Genomic DNA, 7,584 nt, shown 5'->3' with positions numbered 1-7,584 from the left:
TCCTCCTAAGAGATTAATTCTTGAAGATATAAAATTACAAGTGAATCTTCACAAATTATAGATGTAGAAATCTAGAATTTTAATAAAATGGTAAGAATACTCATAGGAAAGGGACATCTCCATTATCATTGTATAGAAACACAAGATTAATAAAACTAAAACAAAGAAAAGTGCAAAATGTGAATGGGCCAAAAAGAAAAAAAAAAGGGGGGGGAACCTGGGTGGCTCATATGGTTACGTGCCTGCCTTCTGCTCAGGTCATGATCCCAGGGTCTTGGGATAGAGCCAGGAGCCTGGCTCTGTGCTTAGCAGGGGGTCTGCTTCTCCCTCTCCCTCTGCCTCTGCCACTCCCCTGTTCACAATCCCCCTCCCTTTCTCACATAAATAAAATCTTCAAAATAAAGAAATCCTAAAAAGGCATCCTTTAGCTAAAGGCTTTTCATGAGAGTTGGTGAAGTATAATTGAATGTTAACATCAACTCCACCAAACCTTTTGTTCTAATGCACAGATAACCTGTCAGATAAATACATACACAGTTTTCATTCCCTGTCAAGGGTCTATGCACTTTAATCTTTTTACTTTGTTCACAAAATACAGAATTAGATAACTGAGTTATTATAGGAGAGAAATAGAAGCTGGGTGAATTCCACCTGACTACTACAGCTGCCTTGATTCTGGAACCAAAAATGGGCAGCTCAGATAAGACAAGCATGTATCCCCTGACTAATTCTCCTTTATAACAGAAAATACTCTACTTCGAATGGGCTATATGTTGTACCTAATTCAAAAATATATCAATTTTCCCATTTGGAATTAGTAGAACTCCTCTTAGAGCTGAGGGTGGTTAGCAACAACTGAGGAGCACCTAGCAACTTCCAACTAACATGCCCATGAAGACACATGGAAAGAAAAAATGCCTACAGCTTCAGAACAGTAGGACTATGAAATCAGAATGGAAACCACCATCAATGCCTCATCTATGCAATCCATCTCTAAATATGGAAAGTCCTTGTTCAGACCCTATTACTTTTATTCCAGTTAACAATGGTGAATAGAGAGTATTGGACTGCCATTCCCTAGGTCTTTATTTTTATTTATTTATTTTTTAAAAAGATTTATTTATTTATTTGACAGAGAGAGATCACAAGTAGACAGAGAGGCAGGCAGAGAGAGAGAGAGAGAGGGGGGGAAGGAGGCACCCTGCTGAGCAGAGAGCCCGATGCGGACTTGATCCCAGGACCCTGAGATCGTGACCTGAGCCGAAGGCAGCGGCTTAATCCACTGAGCCACCCAGGCGCCCCCCTAGGTCTTTATTTTTTAAAAGATTTTTCTGATGAGAATGAATTACATGATTCTTAGAAAATACAGAACACCAAGAAGGAAACTAAACTTTCTCCATATTCTACCACCAGGAAACATAATGCATATCCTGTGTAGTCCAATAGTTCATAACACATTTTAGTTGAATTTTATTTGATTCTACTAGAATTAAAATCATATGGGAAAGACTTTAATGTTCTATCATGAAAACCTCCGATAACCACTTTACTTTTCAATATGTTGTTTACTGCCCCCACTCTTGTGTTGTACACAGTGCTTTAAAATTTTAAGTACTGTATAGAATGTACTGTTGGTATTCCTCCCTTATCCTAGATCCTCATTGACCAGATACTAGATACTCTCTGGGTGTTTTATACTTTGAATTTTTGTAGAAATAGGACTTTAGAGTATATAAAAGTGTGTATAAAATACGTGTGTATTCAGGTGTGTTATAAATGCTTGCATATGTTTGTACATATGGTACAGGGAAGAGAGGTTAGTGGGATCTGATATCCAAATTCTAGAAGACTTATTCCAGGAAAATAGGTAACATTTCAACTTCTCTGGGAAATGTAAAATTTCTGAAGGACAGTTTGGTTATAAGTAGAAGGGTTAAAAAAAAACAAAAAAACCACTTTGCAACATGTGATACAGGCACACGTTAAAATTCAATATAAAACAATAAGTCTTTAAACTCCTAGGTCCCATGCCACTCTTCCCAATATTTAACTTAACTAGTTTTAAATACGGCTGTATAAAAATTCTATGTACATGATATAAGCCCTTATACAAATGAGACCGTAACATAGTACTCTTCAGCACCTTGATTATTTTCGTTAAAAAAATGAGCAGTTTCCTGATAAACCCTTCTATACCCAATTCCCACACATCTCCATGTTGGTTTCCACACACCACCAAGCAAGTCTCTAGCACCAGCGGTGTCTTACACCGCTGGTGGCTCCATCCCACCAGACTGCTGCCCTCCTCCACACTTGAGATGCCAGTCACACATCCGGGTTATCACCTGTGCTGCTGACCAACCAGCTCACGTTCTCACAATGCTCTCCTTGCATTTGATTAAATTTGCTGGAGTAGCTCACGAAACTCAAAGAAATGTTTTACTTACTGGATTACCGCTTTGTAATAAAAGGATATTTCTCAGGAGCAGGCAGATAGGAGAGAAGCAGAGGCCAAGGTATGGTGAAGGGGAACAGAACCCAATGCTCTCACTTAATCTCCAAGTGTGCACCATCCCTGAAGCTCTCTGAAATATTAGGGGTTTTCATGCAGCTTCATTACATAGGCATGATTGATTTAATCATTGTCTACTGGTTCACCATCCAGCCCCTTCCTTTTCTCTGGAAATTAGGGGGTGGGAGTACAAGTTCCAACCCTCTAATCACGTAGTTGACCCCAGTAGCAAGCAGCTCCTATCCTCAGGTTCTTACAAAAGTCACCTCACTAACGTAACTCCAGTTGTGGTAAAATAGGTTTGCATGAATATTAAGATACCCATTTCACCTCTATGGTTTTGAACCCCTTGAAGGGATTTCTGAGATTGAGGACAAGAGACCAAATAATATAACAAAAGTTGATGCCATTGCTCTCATGGTTCAGGGAATTCCAAAGATATTGGGGACTGTGAGCCAGAAAACATGGGCAAAGACCAAATGTATATGAAAAACATATTTTAATCATCTGAATGACCAAATACATTTTTTTTTAATAAATCACAAGATCATGCATGATGACAAATATATCCACTTCATCATGAAAATTTCTGCCTGGCATTCCACTGCATGAATGTATCATATTAAATAGCAATGAAACTATCTCTCCTATTCTTACATAAATAGTTCTAAAATGGACACTCACTCTTACACATGTCTTTGCTTCAGGTGTGGGTATATCTGTAGGATAAGTTTATATAAATGGAATTATCAAACAAATGACATGTGAATTTTAATTTCACACATGTTAAATAGCTATTAAATATCACTACAAATGAATATTGTCACAAACTATTTACGAAAGCACTCATGTTAACTCTACATGAGATTTAACATTTTTTTTTAGCTTTGTCCATCCGATTGTTCTAAAAGCAGTTTTAATTTTTTCAATATGTTTACTACTAATTGGCTGTAATTTAAGGAACTATTTATATTAGGTTTGTCCTGCTGCCAAAACAGATTAATGCAAACCTAGTGACATAAAACAACACCCACCTATTACCTCACAGTTCTGTAGGTCAGAAGTCCCAGTGTCCATCTGAATCCTCTGCTGAGGTGCTCACAAGTATGAAATCAAAAGATAGGCGGGAAAGCTTACCTTCCTGGAGGCTCTGGAGAAGAATCCATTTCCAAGCTCATTCCGTTGTTGGCCAAATTCAGTTCCTTATATAGTGACAGAAATGCAGTCCTCATTCCCTTCTGGCTATCAGCTGGGGCTTAGGCTTTGTTTCTAGAAGCTGCCCATGTTTCTTCTCATGGTTTCCTATGTTGTTCTCTGAAGCAACAGTGGGCTAAGTTCCTCCTGCTGTTTGAAGCTCTCTGGCTTCATCTGGAGATGTTTTGTCACTTTTAAAGGGTCCTGTAATTAGATTGGGCCCAGCTGAATCTTTCAGAACACCTTCTGTATCTAAAGACTCATGACCTTAACAAATTCCTTTTTTCCCCTCCATGTAACATAATAACTTACACGTTATAGGAATGAGGGCATGATATCTTTATGTAAGAGGAATTCTGCGTATTATATGTGTGTGTGTGTGTGTGTGTATACACACACACACACACACACACACACACATATATATATATATTTATTTATTTTTTTTTTGTAAGTTCTCTAAACCCACAACAGGGAAAAATTTATGTCCACCTATTATTTTAGCATCATATTTCTCCTTTGAAATGTTGGATGACAGAAAAAAAATGGTATTTTATAGATCTACAATAGGAAATAATTATAACCATGAATTACACAATAAGAATTGATCCTTCATGCATAAAATCTACCTAAATATGTTCACAGATGTGTACCTGAAAAAATACCCTAAAAATAAAAATATCAAAACTTATTCCAAAAACTAACCTACAAGAAAAAATTATAAATTGAGAAGTGGAAAATTTGTAGCAGTTAAATAATACATAATATATATGTGTGTATATTTCCTACTATTTTTAGGTATGTATAATCTCAGTGTTAATAAATGTGTTATTATTTCCTTAATACCTTTAAAAATGATTCAGAGATTGGAATCCTGGCAGCATAAAGTATTAGATATCTTCTAAAATATAATATGAAACATTGTCATAGGCAACATAATTCCCCCCTACCCCGAAAGATGTCTATGTCCCCATCACCAGAATCAGTAAATATGCTAGGTTATGTGGCACGGGGGAATTAACGTTGCAGATGAAACTAAGGTTGTTAATCAATAGACCCTAAAATAGGAAGATTATTTGGGAGTATACCCAGGTGGCCTCAATGTTTACAAAGTGTTTTTAAAGGGGGAAGAGGAAGCAGAAACATAGGTCAGAGTGATGGGGTATGAGAAGGATTAAATCTGTTATTGCTGGATTTCAGGATGAGGATAGCCATGGAGCAAGGAATGCAGGCAGCCTCTAGAAGGATAGGCAAGGAAAACCATTTCTGTTGGAGCCTCTGCAGAGAAATGTACTCCAGTCAACAGCTTCATTTTATCCTAGAAACACCAGTGTCAGACTCTGACTCTCAGCTCTGACTCTCAGAACTATAACCCAATACAGTTGGGTTATTTTATGCCATAAAATGTGGCATTACAGCAGCAATAGAATACTAATATAAGCATCAGTTAAAGTATATTTAAGAAGATTTTTAATGCAGTGGAAAATAATTATTTTATAAAGTTAAGCTAAACTTGCAAAAGCAAGATTATGCAATTGTACAGTTTAAGAAAAAAACGACTTCAGTAACAAACGCTTGTGTTTGAAAATACTAATATTTCATAGCACTTAAGAGCATAGTATTTACAATTAAACTTTTATTTAAATGCTATATTTTATTTTTTAGCTCTGTGTGGCCATTGGAAAAATAAAAACATGCTAATCCTTGGTTCAACAATTTAGACACTGGGGACAATGATTTCTGTTCCATATGAATTTCATAGGTTTCTAGTATGTAACACATTATACACACTTGGCAAATATTAGCTGGTGTCAAAACCACTATTCTTATCCTTCATAGCACTCATTTTTTTTTTATTAATTATTTTATTAACATATAATGTATTATTTGCCCCAGGGGTACAGGTCCGTGAATCATCAGACTTACACCCTTCACAGCACTCACCATATCATAGCACTCTCTTAAGATCAAATAAACAGTTAAACATCTTCCCTACTACAGTGTTCAACTAATTTTCAGAATCCATGTAAGTGAATTTTGGAAACTCAAGTGAGTATCTAATCGGCATGATGTCAGGTAGATAACCAGAGAAAAGTAAAAAAAGAAAATTCAGGCAATGTAGGGTAGGTATTTGATAGGTAGTACCATCATTCAGGGGTAGAGTGGTCTGGCCCCTCGTGATCTGTTAACTTAAGTTTATTCAATTCGTCACTATTTTTTTTTTCTTTCGTCAACTTCTACCCTCCACTTCTGTAACAGTATTATTTCACGCATCTTCCAATGTCTTTAATGGCAAAGCAAAAGAGCTGTGTATTTGGGAAGTGGGTATGAATCAGCCCAGGAAGAATCACCTGGAAGCTACTAATTGCCCTTACACGTTGCAGTGTCACACAAGCAAAAACGCAGACTAAGGGAGTTGGATAGAAGAGTCTACAGCATCTGGTCTAACTTTCCATTTTATGTATACAGATAACGAGTCCCAATAGAATAACCCGCTGAAGAATACAATGCTTCAGACACTAAGAATAAAACCTAGATATTCCTTCTCCTAGTAACACACACTTTATGTTTCAATGTTTATTTATCATTATATAACAAAACCCCTTCCCTATGTTTGTCCTCTTACTGTTGCGCTTTTCACTGAAAGCAAAAACTGCTCAGTATTCTCCATAGAGTAGAGCTGTTTGCTGTTATTTTGCCTATGAGGAAGAATTCCCACCCATGGGGCAGCAAGGGGCACATTGCTGCTGTCAACAGAAAGGGCATGGGGGCAGCAGGTGAGAAGACTCAGCAATATGTAAAAATCCTTTACAGCAAACTTGACCCAGGAGTTTCTTTGAAATTCTAACCAACTCCCTCCCACATCTCCTTAAGAACAGGTGTGACCCATGGAACATCAGAAGCAGCAGGGGTAAGTGAAAGGTTATAGAGTTGAAAAGCAGCAGAAAATTTGAAAAATAAGCAAATTTAATAAATAGCATCTGTTTTCAATATGGGTTTCTCATATTTAAATATAACATTCTATCTTTAGTTCTGAAAGGAAAAAATGACTAATCTTGATCCAGAAATTAGTGACATAAAGCACAGATTATGAAAAATAATAATTCCAAAGGTCAAAGACATTATTATAAATGAGTTATTTTAAAATTTATACATGTTATTTCATAAAATCATAAAGTCATGGGGATGAAATATATCAGTCTGTCACTTAGGCCAGTCTCATTTATTCTAATTAGCTCATTTTCAATTTGGGGGGTTTTCTCATTAGGAATTATCGTTAGAAGTTCATAAGCTATTCTTGACAGTGAATAATGAGCAAATTGTCAGATTTAGCCCATGCTGACATTTCTGTTCTCTATTTGATGGTTGTTGACCTCATTAGGTGCACTTATAAAACAAGGCTTAAAATCTAAAAAAGGTTAGAGACTTGAAAGTAAACTACTGTATAACCTGTCATTATCCCAGCCTTGCAAAAGTTGATTTTGATGTATTAACATTCCCTAAGATGTTCAGAGAGAAAATTAAAAAATAATTAGTGAACTGAAATGTTTATACAAACAGACTTTAATTTTAATTTTCCTTATCAAAGCACTGCAAGTAACTTTAAACAGGTCACATGCAGTGCAGGTAGAACAAACATAGCGTATATGGTGTTCAAAATACAACCAAGGTATGACAGCCTATTTCTTCTAAAGAAGAGTATATTGCACATCTCTGAAATCTTTAACTCATTAGCTGGTTTCGAAGTGCACTCTAGTGCTTTCAGTACTATTTTCCCCCATTTTTAGTAAATTAGGAAGACATTTTCATTGGTATTAAAATCAGATAACTAGTGTTTTGTATTTGGAAAACGGATCTGTAATTTTAAACAGAGATTT

Source organism: Lutra lutra, chromosome 3, assembly GCF_902655055.1.
Source record: "Lutra lutra chromosome 3, mLutLut1.2, whole genome shotgun sequence".
NCBI lineage: Eukaryota > Metazoa > Chordata > Mammalia > Carnivora > Mustelidae > Lutra > Lutra lutra.
This window is presented reverse-complemented; position numbering follows the sequence as displayed.